A 17661-nucleotide genomic window follows, 5' to 3' on the forward strand; every position below is an offset into this window, starting at 1 on the left:
GACAGTAGAAATGCTAATAATAATAACTTACAGTTATACCTTTCACTAGCTGATTTTCAGAACCCTAATTCTGATAGCCCTACTCATGCTGAAGTACTTTACACCATGACTAGTCCTGTTTAAAGTTAATACAGAGCAAGGTACTACTCAACTTTAGTAAGGTGGCAGACATTGGTCTTATTTAATTAAGCCTCACAACATCCCTGATTAGACATAATTATCTCTGACTCACAGATGGGGAAACTGAAGCCCAGGGAAATGAAATGACTTGCCCAGCATGTCAGTGCCAAAGCTGAGTAGAGAACCCTAAAACTTCCAATTCCAGTCCCCTACTCCAGTCACTGTAAAACATTTCCCCCACATTCTCACATCATGTTACCCCATTTCTTCTGATCTTTGCTGGAGATGTCTGACTGGCTGAGAAAAGGAACCAAAACAGAAAGCCAGAGAAAAACAACTGAGGCAAAATTGGAAGTGGGTTAAACCAAGATGGGAGTTCTATTATTTAATTTTATTTGAACATTAAAACTAAAGCAAAATGAAAGCTGTGCCAGAATGCCACAGACAGCTAGTTTAATATGCAAACACAGTTTTCTCACAATAATTACCTTCTTTTGTACTGATCTTGTAAAGTGCAACAATATATTAATTGAATACAGTATGATAACCTCGAATGTGAAGCTTTAATTTGTTGCAGTAGAAATACTGACAAAACAAGTGAACCCACATTTGTCAGCATAATAATAAGTCATCCAAGACTTTCAGTATGAAAATGGTTATTGACCTTTAATAGTTAATTTATTGACCCCTAATAGTCAAATAACTTCAGATGAGGAATCAAGCAGTTATATTTGGACCAATTGATTTACACTATGCTATTTCCATTAGGAAAGGAAATTATTGTCCCACTCCAGCTGCCTTGTAGTACCACGTGGCATGTATTGCCTTATCGGGGAGGAAGACCCTTCTCACACTGCAGGAATGAGAATGTGACCAGTCCTTCCAAAGGCCACAAGAAAAAGGAGTTTGCCCTAAGGTAGTGATCCTTACTATACCTAAATATATTACTGAGTTGCACATCAACACTTCTTGTGAACTGCTAAAAAGAAGGCAAAAGTCCTTGCCCAAATAATGTAATTTTTCTTGACTTCCGCAAAAACTGATTTTTTAAAAACATATATTTGTCCTATAATCCCAGTGACATGGGACAGCACAGATATCTTTACTTCCTGAGTGCAATAAAACTGGGGACCATCTGATAATGATTTGTCTATAGAGAGGTTTCAGAGTAACAGCCGTGTTAGTCTGTATTCGCAAAAAGAAAAGGAGTACTTGTGGCACCTTAGAGACTAACCAATTTATTAGAGCATAAGCTTTCGTGAGCTACAGCTCACTTCATCAGATGCATCTGATGAAGTGAGCTGAAGCTCACGAAAGCTTATGCTCTAATAAATTGGTTAGTCTCTAAGGTGCCACAAGTACTCCTTTTCTTCTTTCTATAGAGAGGGAGAGCCCAGTGCTATAGCGCTCCGTCACCGTAGCCACACCTTCTTGAGTTCAATTTTGTGAGATATTGTAAGTAAATAAGGTCAGGCTGGGTCAGTACTTGGTTAGGAGACATCCAAGAATTGCAGGGGTGATTTTGGTCCTGATTCAGCAGTGAATTTACGCACATGCCTAACCTTAATTATGTGAGCAGTCCCATTGGTTTCAAGTTAAGCGCATGATTAAAAACCTTCCTAAATGAGGGCCTCAAAAAGTGACACTTTTACTCCTCTCCACCAAGACTGTATTGAACCGACACCCATTATGGTGTTAAGGGACACCGTGCTATTGAAGGTGTTATCTTTTGAAAGAAAAGTAAAATAGAGGCCCTGGCCACTTGTCATCCTTAATAATTAGGGCCCTACCAAATTCACGGCCATGAAAAACGTGTCATGGTCCGGTAAATCTAGTCTCCCCCTGCGAAATCTGGTCTCGTGTGTGCTTTTACCCTATACTATACAAATTTCATGGGGGAGACCAGCGTTTCTCAAACTGGGGATCCTGACTGAAAAGAGTGTGGCAGGGGGGTCACGAGGTTATTTTAGGGGGGGTTGCAGTATTGCCACCCTTACTTCTGGGCTACCTTCAGAGCCCCGTGGCCAGAGAGTGGCGGCTTTTGGCCGGGCGCCCAGCTCTGAAGGCAGCGCCCCGCCAGCGGCAGCACAGAAGTAAGGGTGACAATGCCATACCAGGCCACCCTTCTGCGCTGCTGCCTTCAGAGCTGGGCGTCTGGAGAGTGGCGGCTGCTGACTGAGGGCCCAGCTCTGCAGACAGCAGCGCAGAACTAAGGGTAGCAGTACCATACTATGCCATCCTTACTTCTGCTGCTGCGCTGCTCTCAGCCAGCAGCCACCTCTCTCCAGCTGCCCAGCTCTGAAGGGAGCGCCACCAACACCAACAGCACAGAAGTAAGGGTAGCAGCACCACAACCCCCCCTACAACAACCTTGTGACCCCTCCACAACTCCTTTTTGGGTCAGGACCCCGACAATTACAACTCTGTGAAATTTCAGGGTTAAATAGCTGAAATCATGACGTTTATTATTTTTAAAATCCTATGACTGTGAAATTGACCAAAATGGACCGTGAATTCGGTAGGGCCCTATTAATAATCCGATTCCATTTATCTTTCACTAAAGGGTTTTTAGCCCTGGTATCCTGGCCAAATTCCAATACAGGTAATTATATTCTTATTCTTCTTCAACACTTAGTCAGACAGTTGGCTGTAGTGATCGTTCACCATTTGTTCCGTTCCTGCGCAAATGCAAAGGCTTGACGGCCTGAGAGTCCAACATCGGTACAGACTTGATGAACCCATGTAATAAGGGGCCTGCCTCTGGGCTGCCTCCACCCCTCAGTTGGTGGAATTTTATCCTGGATATTATAAGCCACCCAGAGAACAGCGTTCGCTGGAACAACTTGTGGCATCCTAGCGACATGTCTGAAAAGCATAAGGCGCTGCGTGTGGACACGAGCCCCAGTAGTCTGTAGATCCAAGCGACCAGAAACATCTGCATTACAGATTAAGTCATTCCACTTTATGTCCAATATACAATGTTGACATTTTGTGACATTTATATATTAATATAATACTCCCTATCTATAACTCCTCCATGCTTGCAGATGGATATGGCATTCTTCACTAGAGCTGGTTGAAAATTTTCCAACTGAACATATTTCCATCATAAATTCCATTTAATTGAAACTGGAACTTGTGAGGAGAACGTATCAATTTTGATTGAATTTCATTGCGAAAAAAATAATTTAAATGAGGCTGAAATGTTCTGTTTTACCACTTTCAGAATGGAATGTTTTAATTTTCCATTGCTAAATGACTTTTCATGTCAACATTTATTTTATAGTATGAAAAGTTTAAAACCACTGAAAAAATTGAAATCAAAATAATATGTGTCAATTGACCTAAAACAACAACAAATCAAAAACTTTGTTTCGCAAGTGATGCCAAAATTCTTTGGTTTATGTTCTGATTCTGATCACAGTTTCAGAATTTCCTGTGAAATGGTAATTCTAGTTCCCATACAACTCTGCTCTTCACTTTTAAACCCAAACTGTGGTTGGTCTATTATTACTGTGCTCAGTTAAGCAAAGTGCTGTGTATCCCATACAAAAGGTGTTACATTTCAGTGGTGGTGGCTAAATTCCAGTCAACATAGGCCAGACATATTAACTTTTTTTTCTTAAAATGCAGAAAAGTATTGATCACTCTGTGCATGCATTACTATTAACTTTTTTAAAATAGCACACATTATTTCCTGAATGTCAACATTAAAAGACAGTCAGACACGCCTTAACTTTATACCACCCCAGCAATCATGCTCTCAAGAAAAAGATCTCAAAGATCATACCTAGGTTCTAATGGAAAAATGAGGGAAACAAATTCGAGAGCCAAGGCTCCCTCACTGAGAATATCCCATTTTTAGGCCTCAACCATTCAAATCCAAGACTGTGAGCAAAACTTCCCATTTGACCTTGATTGCTATAGTAGCCTAAGGGAGAGAGGCAGTCCTCCAGGTCACCAGACTCCAAACTATATAGGGCTTTATAAGTCAATGTTAACACTTGAAATTGCATCTTAAAGCAAATATGAAGTGAGTGTAGTCTCTAGACTATTGAAGCAGTATGTGAGCTGTGGGTAACACTACTAAATATCCTTATTCTGCATTAGATTCTAGATGGTCTCCTAAGGTATCCCTGCATAGAATGCATGGCTATAAATGAGAAAGTGAGGCTGGTCATATGGTTAAGACACACGCCTGAGCCTCAGGAGATGAGTTCTGGTGATACAATAGTTTCAAGTGAACCATCTGAAAAATGACATTAGAAAATGAAGGGGAGTATCAAAGAGATTCCTCTGTTAAAGACATTTTTTCAGCTGCTTTTGAAGAGCCGAAAGCTATGGATAAAATCTTGGCTCCACTGAAGACAATGGCAAACCACCTATTGACTTCAGTGGGGCCAGGATTTCATCCCACATTTCTTCTTGTTTTTGAAAAAAATATGCAGGGTCCAGTACTCTGCATTTCTTGACATTTCAACCAAACTGAAGCTGGAAGCATCAAACTCACTAACTGAAATAGCTAATTAATCCTCCGCAATCTATTGCAAGGTATGCAAGTGTTGGAACCTCCATTTTAGATGAAGGGATACTAAGTCAGAGAAAGGGAAAAACCTGAGACAAGCTTCTATTGAAGCCACTGGCAAAACTCTCTTTGACTTCAGTGTAAGCACACAGGCTTTAAGAGTGAAACTCCCTTCACCTTCATAAAGCTACGTAAAGTAATTGATCTTTGGGCTTGATCCTGCACTGATTGAAGTCAAAGGGAGTGTTGCCATTGGCTTCTATGAGTGCACAATTAGACCCTTTAATATGAATGAAATGCAGGAAGAAGGTGTTAAGGAGATGAAATCCATCCATAACCCAGGGCCAGGGCACAAGGATGAAAAACAGACCCTCCCTCCTGTCTCTCCCCTGTAGGCTCTAAAACAGCGTGTGTGCTAGTGTGGTGGCCAAAGCCCTTCTGCACTAGTTGCATGGTACAATAGCACCACTCTATCTACATTAACACATCCCCTGGCTGTTGTCTGCTCCCAGTGCCTAGAAAGAGAGCCGAATTATCTCCACCGGCCTCTTGACTGGCTAATGCAGAGACACCCTGTGTGGGTGTTTCACCAATGCTTCCCCCCATTCTGTGCAGCTCTGAAGTGAGGTTTAAGTGGTGTGGAAGGATTTGCACTAAATGGCGAAATTAAACATAAGTGGCTTGCTCTAATTCACAGATGGAGACAGTAACAAAGTCAGAACTCAAACTTAGATTTCCTGGTTCCTAGGCCTGTGCACGCTCTTTCTCTCTCATTGTGTAAATATTTCTGTCCTCTACAGTCTTGTCATATTGATTTTAATGTGGGGTATCACAATCACAGAGACATTTTTGTATTCACAATTCCGATTATGCAAAGTCTAAAGGCGGGATTCACAACAGTGCTTAGGCACCTCAATCCCACTGAAATCACAATACCAATTACAATACAGATTTGCTTTCTGCTTTATCAAATTCAAAACAGTTACAGCTAAGGGAATATTCAGGGCAATATTCTGCCTATGAAGTTGACAAGGGATTTCTCTGAAGGCATTATCATATTTTAATAATTCCAGGAAGTTTTGCTAAATCGTTACAAAAATTGTGCTCAGTAATGCATGGCTCAGGCTTAGGTTTTATGGGAGATCCATTCATATTAAACGATTGCTGCCATCCCAAATAAAAATGTATTTTGCCATCTTTCACCTTCATCATTGCAGTTTACAGGTATCTTGAATCATCTTGGTGGCTTACATAACAAGATTATTATTTTTCATCTCATATGCTCTTTGTGTGTACATGTGTAATGACTAATCAGAAATGCTCTTGGGCAGATGGCAAGGTTTTCTTTTTTCAGTCAAAATTATAAAGTAGCATATTTCCAGAGGAACCAAATAAGATGCAAGTCATGGAAAAGTATTGATTGCATAGTAATGTGATGTCAACAGTGCAGAATAATTATGTTTGTAGATTGGGCATAGGAGCCTTACATACATTATACAGCACAGGTTTTACTGTTGGCGTGGAACTTATAAATTGAGTAGTCTGTAATTTTCTAAAATAAAGCTTTATTCACACACTAAAACCCCCCATATCAAACCATGGGAAAATGTTATGATCTTTATCCTAGACTGATTAACAAAAAATACAGTGACTAGTATTAAATCTGAAGTGAATGACATTTAAGGTCATGAAAGGCAATCTTAGTAGCACCAAAATCTTTTAATCTTATTTGCAGATTATTTCATCAGTGGTTCCCCAGAGCTGGAAAAGGATTTTATTCTCATATCTTTATTATTTAATTGAATATTGAAAGTGCAACATACCATAAATTGCTCTTAATTCTAAAAAATACATTTTCATCTCTATCTCAGCATACAGGAATTAATAAGATTAAGATTACTATAGCCCCATAAATATTCAGATCCAAATTCAGCAGGCGTGTAAAGATTTGTGTAATATCATGGTTGGGTATAATTAGGAAGAAAATGGCTGTAAATGGCAAAGTCATGTAACTTTTATCAATTTCAAATTCAGTGGAGGTGCAAAATGAGTATAACGTACACCAATTTACTTTTGGGCAAAAATCAAATTCAGCCCTGTGTTGAGTGGGTGCAATTCCAATGGAAGTGAGAAGGTCAAATTCATCAATGGGGAAAAGCCAATTAATTCAATTAGTTACACCAGGAATAAATTTGGTCCCATGGGAAAGTTGTGGAAAGTACCAGCATAAGGCAAACTGGGGGAGGTCTGTTTTACTTTATAATAGTGGTTCTCAAACTGAGAGTCAGGACCTCAAAGTGGGTTGCAAACCCCTTTAAATGGGGGTGCTAGGGCTGGCTTAGACTTGCTGTGGCCTGGGGCTGAAGCCTGAGCCCCCACTGCCCAGGGCCGAAGCCAAAGCCCGAGGGCTTCAGCCCTGGGCTGCAGGGCTCAGGTTGCAAGCCCCCTGCCTGGGGCTGAAGCTCTTAAGCTTTAGCTTTGGCCCCCCTGCCCAGAGCAGTAGGGCTCGGGCTTTCCCCACACACACACGGGGCTTGGGCAGGCTCAGTCTTTGGTCCTAGAGTTGTGAAGTAATTTTTGTTGTCAGAAAGTAGTCGCAGTGCAATGTAGTTTGAAAACCCCCGCTTTGGATTATTCTGTCACTTGCTTCTCGTGCAACATCCTGTCCCCTTTGCCCCTGTTAGGGTGTAAGATATTCTTGTTTTTCACATCTACTCAATAAAAAACCAGTGCAAGTTACATTACTCTGCCAATTACTGCCACCTTGTTTATGACTAGTTTATATTAGATATCTAAGCCTGAGACAGGTTTCATAGCAGTGGTCCCAACAGTGAATCCAGAAACAGCCCCATTGCCCAAAGAGCACAAGGTAGAGGGAGAGGTAAAACAGAGTAGGGGAGTATAGGGATGAGTAGACTGTGCACTTCATCAATTAATCCTCTGGGGAATCCACAGACTAGGTAGTTCATGCAGTCATTTAACTTTTCTGCAGAGCCCTCTTGTGCTGTGGAAACCCCCTCTTAGAGAGTTTTAGGGGGCAGCAGCCAATGGGAAAACTAAGCAGTGCAATTCCATTGATGCTCCACCACCAAGGAGCCTAAGGACGAAGCAGGAGGCTTTGGAGCTATTGTGGAGGAACAGGGACTCAGTGCATCTCCATGATTCACAAGTTCTGGAGTCTGAGCCCCCTGTACGTGCAAACCCAAAAGCCCCTGGCAGAATGATCGGGAGAAAACTCAGCAAAGAAACCTCACACAATGTTCCTCTCCCACTGCCTCTTTCCAGGATTTTTTCCACAGGACTTAGAACCTGCTCCATTCATTTACTGTCCATTACATAGCTATATCCAGTAGGTATTTATAGAGCATCAATCGCACACAGTCTAGCCTAATGACTGATATTAGCATGATGTGGCAAATACGAAATGTGTCTCTGAAACAGCAGGGTCCAAACAGCTCAGCTAACATAAAATAGGGAACAAAGGACATCTATTTGCTACCGTCTCTCCTATCCTAGTTGTGACTGTTACAATTATGTGGATCTCAAAAACACACACATAACTCCACAACCCTGCACATGTCACATGCATTACAATATCTTGCAATGAGGCTTGCAGCACTTTGTGACATGGAACATGCCTCTTGACAAAAGTAAATACCCACCACAAGCTGGATCTTTGGCTGTGATATACCACACACAGGCTATGGTCTGGCTCTATGAATAAGACAGCATGGCCTAGCTTTCACTTCACTGACAGGAATGCCTGAGTTCACAAAATGCTGCAGTCCATGCTCAGAAATTATATAAGTAATTTCCGTTCATTTTATTTATTTATTGGCTTTCCTATGGTCCTTATAGCTGTAGTATCTTAGCATCTCACAGTAAACATTAATGAATTCATTTCCATTTTACAAATGTGGAGCATGGGACATAGAAGAGTTAAGTGACTTGCCCCAGATGGAGTCTGTAGCACAGACAGAAAGGAAGCTATAGCCTTCCCCCTCCCCCCTCATTCTCAGGACAGTGCCTTAACCACAAAAGCTATCCTCCCTTTCACAGCAAAGTTTTGTTCCCACCCTCAAGTAGTGTCCTGAACAACTAAACAAAATGAATATTTCTAAAAACAATAATTTGCATTGAGTTGTACTCAGATGAGTTGCTAAATTAAAATATCAGAAGGGAGCCGTGCTAGTCTGGATCTGTAAAAGCAGCAAAGAGTCCTGTGGCACCTTATAGACAACAGACATATTGGAGCATAAGCTTTCGTGGGTAAATACCCACTTCGTCAGATGCATGTATTCACCCACGAAAGCCTACGCTCCAATACGTCTGTTAGTCTATAAGGTGCCACAGGACTCTTTGCTGCTTTTACAGATCCAGACTAACGTGGCTACCCTTCTGATACAGAGAAATGCAAGAAATTCCACTAAGGACATTTATAGAATAACTTGCCCACAGGTGAAATTTCTTGCTAGCGCCAAATGATTAGTGATTGGTCTCTGACCTGAAGCATGTGTGTTTACATCCCTTATCTTTTTTGTTAATCCTATCTAACGTAACTGTGAATGTTCCTGTTATTCATGTAAGTGGCTGGAAATTTATCACAGATCCACATAGTGGAACAGACTCAGATCTAAGAGTTCTGATTCCAGAATTTGGCCCAGTGTCTTTGTGGGCTGGATTTTGCATTCAGAAATTGTGCACATGAAATTTGGTACAGCTGCACTTGATTTCTTTAGGGGGGAAAAAAGCATCTGTTGGGTTAAAATCTCCCACCCTAGGGAAGAACCACCCCCCTTCTATTCAACCACAGATGCCCTATTGCACCTCTGGGAGAAAAATATAGCACAGATACTTTTATGGGCAGAGGCTGCAACCAGTCTCTCTAATTCTTAGCCTGATTTGTTTTGCATGAAGAAATTATGTATGTTTGAATGTTCATTTGAAATCTCTCTCTCTCTCTCTCTGTGAGTGTGTGTGAGAGAGATGTCACATGCATTCTTTCTCTCTATCAAGTTACAAGGAGATTGTATATAAATATTTGTAATATGTGTATAGCTATGTACATACAATAGATACACACACTGAATATATAGGTAGCTACAGATAGTACCAGCAAAGGACACATTCCAAACTGGGAAATCAAACCATACCTTTATCCTCACAAAGGAGAGTGAGAATAGGTTTGTTCTGCAACTACATTCTCTGTGTAAGCAGACAGAGGCAGACAGGATGATTGACTGATCAATTGATTTTGATCATAATAATGGTAGAGATTTTGCTATAATGGCCAAAATCACAGGATGAGAGAGCATTATTGCACTGTTTAAGTAAATGCTCACAATCCAAAGGTGATACTTTATCAATTTTGTCTGAAAAAGTCCACCATTTTATACCTTTAACTGACAAAAAAACAGAAAGTCAATACTGTTGCTGCCATTTTGTTTTACCTTGAATGAAAGTGTTGTCAGGTGACATTAGTGAAGGAATGGAATACACATACATGGAAAGGTGCACTATTGTATAGCTACATTGTGTGCCGTTCAAAATAAAAAAAAATATTATTTGACTCACTGTCAACCAGCAAAAGTCTTTAAAAGCAAAAGACCTTTTTCAAGGATTTTTTTTTTTTTGCTTTCATATTTATTTTTGCTGCCTGTATGGCCCGAAGCATTTGCAGACAGCAGAAAAACATTTCTGAAAAGGGCTCACCAAACTTTGGATGCTTTATAAAAATATCCTGTGACAAGAAATAAAAGCTCTGACTCCCAAACCTCTTTTAACTTTCTCATTTTAAGGGCCTCCACCCTCTTTAACCTTTTGCAGAACACCATTCCCTTCCTCCGCTATTGTCACATGTACACTTCTTGAATTTGCTTATTCCCTGAGGAAACCCAGCTTTGCCCTCTGTATAGCCTCATCTTCCTATGGTCTCTGTTCCATCTTCTTTTTGATGTCCACCCCTTTCTATTTCTGCTCAAGTGGCTCCAACTCCCCTCTCTATCCCTTCAGGCTTCTTTCTTTTTCATTAGTAGGCCTTCTTTAACTACTACATACTACAGATGATAGGCCAAACTTTCAGCTTCCCTATGGGGTTCACTGCATTTCTTCCTGATGTCAGTACTAATGCAGGCTACATCTATGAATTTATTCAGGTAAGCCCCTAGAAAAATATTTCCTGGGGAACTCAGTATACCCTGTTATGAAAATTTGCATGAGCTCTGCTAATTGGCTGAGCAGCATAAAAAGTGACACTGCTAAAAATATAAAGGAGTTGCTTTTCAGGGACAGGTGTCTTGCAAAAAAGTTCAATTCAGTTTAACCCACAAAGTTCAAGTGGCTTCAGACTCTACTTGGAAGCTTTCTCCCATTCCTGCAAAACATGACACAATGGTTAACATTTAAAGAGCAACATCCTTATCTTCTGATTAGATGGTCTCTCTGTTTGGACTTCACAAAACTAATCAGGAATTAAATGTTCCTATTGCTCAGTACCTAGAACCTTATTGTCCTTTTTCACATCTGTCAGTGAGATACATTCCTATGCAGGTGTACGTATGTTGGTGTAAAGTCAAACCCAGCTAGCCGGAATCACCCGGGAAATTCATGATCTTCAGTTTTTCAAAAGTAAGATTTAATCAACTGTATTCAGGCCAGGCCACAACACTGGGTATCATTTAAACCTTTCAGATACTCAGACATAAAGAAAAGAAAAGCCATGCACAGTTTAACGAGATCTAATAGTAGTGAGGGTTGGGGGGTATGAATCAGGATTTGTAAAATATGTAAGCATTTTTACAAACACTTGAATTCCAGAAATTACAACATCTATCTAACAAAAAGCCAGAATAGGAAGTGGGAGAAGCTATTTCTTAATCAGGTGCTGCCTGTAACTAAGCAGAGTAATCTAATTTGCAAGTAGGTGACCTATATCTCTGGACATACCTGATTATTTATTCAACTAATCAAATTATATTGTGTCATTTGATGATAGGATGTTCACACTGCTGGCACAATGTTATTTTTTGTTACCAGATAAGGCAAATTGATTCCAATCTATATTCCTTTTGTTCGTCATCAACACTTACACCTAGACCTGCCAAGGGAAGCATGAATGCACTTTGTTAAGTTCAATAGCATACATAGCATTAGGTCATAGTAAAGATATGCATTGTTGAATAAAAACAGCAGCACTTGATCAGCTTTGTCTACACACCAGCAGCTCAAGTGCCAAAGTACATTGCAGTACCTCTCTCACACAAGCAGGTCTGAGGGACTTGCACCATTCTACCTCCTCTACATGCTCTGCATATGTATTAAGGGAAAGGGAAGCACAATATAAATTAGGGGGGCTGCATCTTCTTAGAAGCCTCACTTTTGCCTATATCTCAAGACCAACAGGCATTACAGTGTTGGGGATAGCTATCCCCTGTGCCTACTTGCAATACATCTTTTATAATGAATGTAAAGTGATATGTCACCACCAAGACCAGGTGCAAGTAACTTTTTTTTTTTTTTTGATTGACTGGTTTAATCCTCCAACAATATCTACTGAAAAAGTCAATGAACAATGATTCGAAGGGATCCGCTCAGGGGGCCGGAGAGCGGTGTGTGTCCTGGAGGAGGGCCAGTACCGGAGGCCTCAAAGGACAAGGACATCGATATTTACAAGATTCTTTTGTCAGCTCAGTACCTTATTTAAGGAGGGGTGGGTGGGTGACGATTTAGTGGGAAGTAGGTGCTGGGGGGGGGGGTTGAAAATAAATAATTATGAGATGCTCCTCGTGCGGACTAAGCCCCCACTCATTTGAGGGATGTGAGCTTAATAACAACCATTGTTGCCGCTGTTGTTGTTCCCCTCCTGGATGTTGGGGCGCTGACCTCTCCTACTTCAGAGGGGCGGCGCTGGGCTGTTGCGGGGTGGGGGCTGTTGTCTGGACAGTCAGACGTCTGCTGTAGGCTCCCATTGTCTAAGCTGCAGCAGGTCTAATCGCTGCCATCTCTGTGACCCTTAATGAGCTGCAGCCTCGGGCGGGAGCTTCCCTGCTTTTAGCGCCGCTGCCCCTGGCGGCTCCGGCGCGGAGCCCAAAGCCGGGGGCAGTTCCTAGCGCTCCCCGGGAGGGTGGAGGGGAGAAGGCAGCCGTTCCCCTTCCATCCTGGGGTCAGAGTCCCTGCCCAGCCCAGCCCAGCCCGCCTCGGAGCGGGAGGGAGAAAACCCTGCTAGCCTTTTTGCCTCGGCTGCCTTGTCTCCAAAGCGCCCCGTTCCGCACAGGCATCCCGCGGCGTCTCCGGGCTGAGCCAGAGAAACGGCCCGCCGGGAGAAGTTCGCTCCTGGGATGGAGACAGAGGGCGAGGCGGCATTTGCCAAAGTTGGGCGAAGTTAGCGACGAGGGGGCAACATACAAGGGGGGGCAGCAAGGAAACAAGCAGCGCAGAGGACCGGGGGGGGGGGGCTGCAAGGGCAGGCAGCAGGGAAACATATAGCACCAGGGAGAAACATGCGGGGTGGGGGAATAACAGTGTGGGTGCAAAGGGAAAGCATGCGATGGGGTTCCGTACCCAGGGAGAGCCCCCTCTAAGGGCGGCAAGTACCGAGGAGAAAACAGACGGGTGCGATACCTATTAGGGAAGGCATCGCGGCAACGACCTCCGAGAGGGGCACACACAAGGGGAGAGACAGGAGGGGAAACGTAGGCAAGGAGGAGGCAGGGAAATACTTGGTAACCACCGGACAAGTGCTTTTTGCTTTGCTGTTTCACACGTATCTGGTACGGATTCAACGAGTGACTATTTCAAAGAGCAAGTGCGGGTATTTCAGGCGCCAGAAGGAGGGTTTTAATTCGTCCCACTCCATAGACCACTGCGATCTGTTTTTTTTTTTTTTTCCTTTCCCCTTCTCCGTTAAAAGAATGAATGAATGTGTGGCCAGGCAAATCTGATGTGACTTCCCTCTCTCTCTCTCTCTCTCTCTCTCTCTCTCTCTCTCTGCGTGTGTCATAATAATTGAATGAGTTCATATTTTCATGTCGAAAATAAGAGCAGATATAAAATTGCAGCCTGCAGTTGGCTCAGATTTGCGCTTTTTTTAAAGTTACATTCTGCATTTTTGATCTCGCAGACGGTTTAAGCCAGGGCATTGCCACTTTTCTTTGCCTCTGAAACATGGTCGTCCCTTTCGTGAAAAAAATCATAGATTTTTAAAGAGCTTGCCCGTGGTATCCGCCGTCTCTCTCTCTAATCAGAAGGTAATTCTCCATTAAGAAATGGGGAGGCTGGCCGAAATAAATAAAACTTAGTTATTTTGATCATTCTCTCTCTCTCTCTGTCACACACACACACACACACACACACACACACCCTTCTAGCCTGAAAAGCGCAAACTTGCCTTGAAATGGCACTTCAGCTTTAATGCGAGTCTAACTAGCCCATTAAATATGATCAACATACCGTTTGCATGGAATGAAACCTTTCCCAGTCCTGATTACTCCAAAGGGGAATCACGTCCTACCTCCCACCTTCCCAATCTTCATTCTCCCAGTGTACACACTCTTGTAATTACTGGTGATTGTGCTAATGCAACCCTGAGCAAAAGCATGCTGGTAGTCTGAACAGAGGAGCCGGGAAATACCGTTAATGTAAGGGAAATACACGTGGATTATGCTCTCTCTTTGACATGTTTGTACCTCTACCGACCCTGTAGATTCTGTGCATTGAACATAACGCTTCATATTCGTCATTTAAAGGGCTCATTTCCGACTCTCATGTGGCTTCCTTAATTTTTTGTAAACGGATCACCAGGTGATCTGTGAAGAAATGATGTTTCTCTGAGAAACGGCGAAAGGAAAGAAAGTGGGGAAGGCGACTTGTTAGCATTGATTCTAAACAAGCAATACACTTTGGTATAATTTCTGCCGTGATTGTTTCTTACATAACTCCCTGCATCTAACGCAGACCAGTTCACTCAGCAGAGAGTATAATATAACATCGGGCCTTCTGAGTTCTTAATTTCCCTCCTGCAATAGAACAGGGCTTGAGGCGTGATCTGTAACTTCCTTGATCATCATTTGGTTTTCTTGTTAAGAGGTTGAACGGTTCTTTTCTTAACCAAATATTTTTTTTTATTTGTTCAGATGACATCCACCTCTTCACCCTCCCCCCCTTTTCTTTTCATCATCAGCAAATAAAGATTAGGTGGACAGATTATAGAAAGCATTTTCAGTCTTGTGCTGATCTTTATTCCAGAGCCTTTGTGATGATATTGATGATGATGATGGTCAAGTGGACAGTTTGATTTTTGTGTTTGGAGCTAGTTATAAAGAATCAATATTATATCAAGGGGTAACTTTCGTGATAAAGGACTTTAACCACTCTGGCTATTCATCATAAGTCTGTAGCAAGCAGATAGGTCAAAAGAAATTATATTGCACTAAAGAGTGTGTCTTCTTATCTCTCCCATACCAGGGGAATAAGGGACAAGCCGATCGATACAGTAGCTGCTGTATACTTCTTGCAATTATCAATAGCTGATTTCGTCTTTTGGGGCCTGCATCTATTAATACAAGCTAATAATAATCTTCTGCGCATAGCTATAGCCAAGGGGATAAAAGTTTTATACCTGACAGTACTATTTATAGTTACTAATGTATACCTTATACTATTTATATATGGTATTCATCTGACTAGTCATTTTAAATGACATATAGCTTTGTACACAGATGAGTAAATATAAATGAGGTTTATGTGTGCATTTGCATATGTAGATGGTGTGTATATTACTGTATATATGCCTATAGCTAAATGCATACAGATCGAACGTATACTATATATACATGTACACACGGTATAAACGTGAGTGTTTGCATAGTATATATGCCTACACACGGAATTTATGTTGCTGTGATAATGTAGAGATATGTATGTACTTTCTATGTGTCCGTGCTACTTTAAAATGGTTTGTTAAATTAATATCTCAAATTAATAACCTAATATTAGGTTAAAGAACAAAAACTTAGAGTCGTTGGGGTTTGCTCAGTGTGAGCATGAGGCGGAGTGTATATGAATCTATGTTTATTTAGAGCTGAGAGTGGCATGATATTAAATAAAAGGAAAACTAACTTAAATGTTTAAGGCAAAACGTTTAGGAACGATTGTGCAGTAGGCTGGTTCTATAAATCTGGCTGCGGAGCTCATTGCTTTCTACAAAAAAATTGTAATAGAAAAGAAACATCTTTATAATTGACATTTGACATGCTGTTTGGGTTAGGCTGTGGTAGACCAGGCACAGATTTCGCTCTGATGGAAACATTTATCATCGTGATTGCTACAGAGTGGCAGGTGGTGTTATCAATTACCTCTTCTTACCAATAATAATATTAGTATGGTAATATCTTTGCTCAAGTGAGAACGAATTAGCGGTCAGTTGCTGCAGCCTTAAACACACAAAAGAGTGCTAGATTTAACCCCAATGTCCTAAAACAAAAGTTGGGGTGAAAGAGGGGAGAAGAGACTTCAGACTGAAAGAAAGAATAAAAAATAATATAAAGTCCAAATTATTGAAGTCCCTTCTGAATAAAGTTGCTGAAGCAAATTTTAAAAATAACCAGCAATAGACTGATTGCACAAACTGTCAGATCCATCCTATCTATATGTGATAGGTTTATGACCACAAATCCTAAATATTTATATACATGCAGACGGAACTATGTATACTCTCCTTGTGAAATCAATTTTGCGGATAAGCTTCGTTTTTTCCTGAATAAATGGTACAAATTAAAGCAAACACCTAATTATGCGTCCCATTAATGTAAAAAATACAATACTAATTGGTAAATAATATTATTAAGCAGACAAAATAATAACGTGTTGCTTCTTATTATGAAAACAGCATTGCAAAGAGAAAGACAATTAACAAATTAGATTTAATTATAGAGGAGAAAAGCAACTTTTGTTTTTTTCATCAGTATTAAAATATTTTATTAGACCCGCCAGTCATGTGGTTAAGAATATGAGTGTGTACCGTGTGTATTCGCACATATATAATTGTATATACATGTAATTTGTACCCACATTTACATATTTCTGTGCTCGAGTCTACTGTATTTATCTGTTCACACACACGTGCATACGAGAAAGGGAGATTCTGTTAATCAGTTTCCCCCCGAGGTGACCATATTTTTGCAGCCCAACTTCAGTAAATATGTTTTCATAGTTCAGCCTGAAAGATTAAATAGGAGAATCGTGAAAAAGTTTCCATCTAATAAGGGAAGTGTGGGGGAGGGGGCCGAGGGATTAGAAGCCACTTTATGATAACTTTAGACTCCCATTCCGAACCCTTTACATGTTTGGGTTGACGTGGTTTACCTAAATCAGTTACAAAAATTTCGCCTATATCATTTGCTCATTTACAAAAAGTAGCGATCAAAGCTCTCTGCTTTCTGATCGGAGGGGCATTATGCAGGTGTGGGTTTACAGTGATCATTTCATCAGAGTCTCTTCTCTCTGCTGAGTCACTCCACTCCACTCCTAAAAAAAACCCAAACACCCTATAAAATGTGTCACCTGTAACCCTAGAATATGTAAATGTCAAGAGATACAAACCTGGTAATTATGCCTTTCTTGCCTTTGTGAGCTCCATTGCTCATTAAATATTAAAGACTGGATTATTTCATTTTCCACTTAAAGTTTCTCTCAAGTCTGGCAAAAGCGTGTTACGCTTTTTAAGCAGAAGACTAAGTACGTTCTCATAACATTCTCAAAGAATTGTTAGCAATGCAAATCCCATACCAGTCATCATTGTGCTACCCAGGAAACTAAAAGACCTTGAGAAACAGCAAATGCTAAAGTTTAGGAAGAAAATGTTGATCAAGCAACAACAAAATCCCTTCCGAAGATGACGGGATGAAAATTGACACATTTCTGTTACTACTGCAATGGGGCGTGGGGGGGGGGGGGAGGGCTGCGAGGAAATGCCTGTGGTAGGTTAAAGTGCAGCATCTCTGATTCCAGGCGAATGTTTC

This window comes from Lepidochelys kempii, chromosome 2 (assembly GCF_965140285.1).
Source record: "Lepidochelys kempii isolate rLepKem1 chromosome 2, rLepKem1.hap1, whole genome shotgun sequence".
NCBI lineage: Eukaryota > Metazoa > Chordata > Testudines > Cheloniidae > Lepidochelys > Lepidochelys kempii.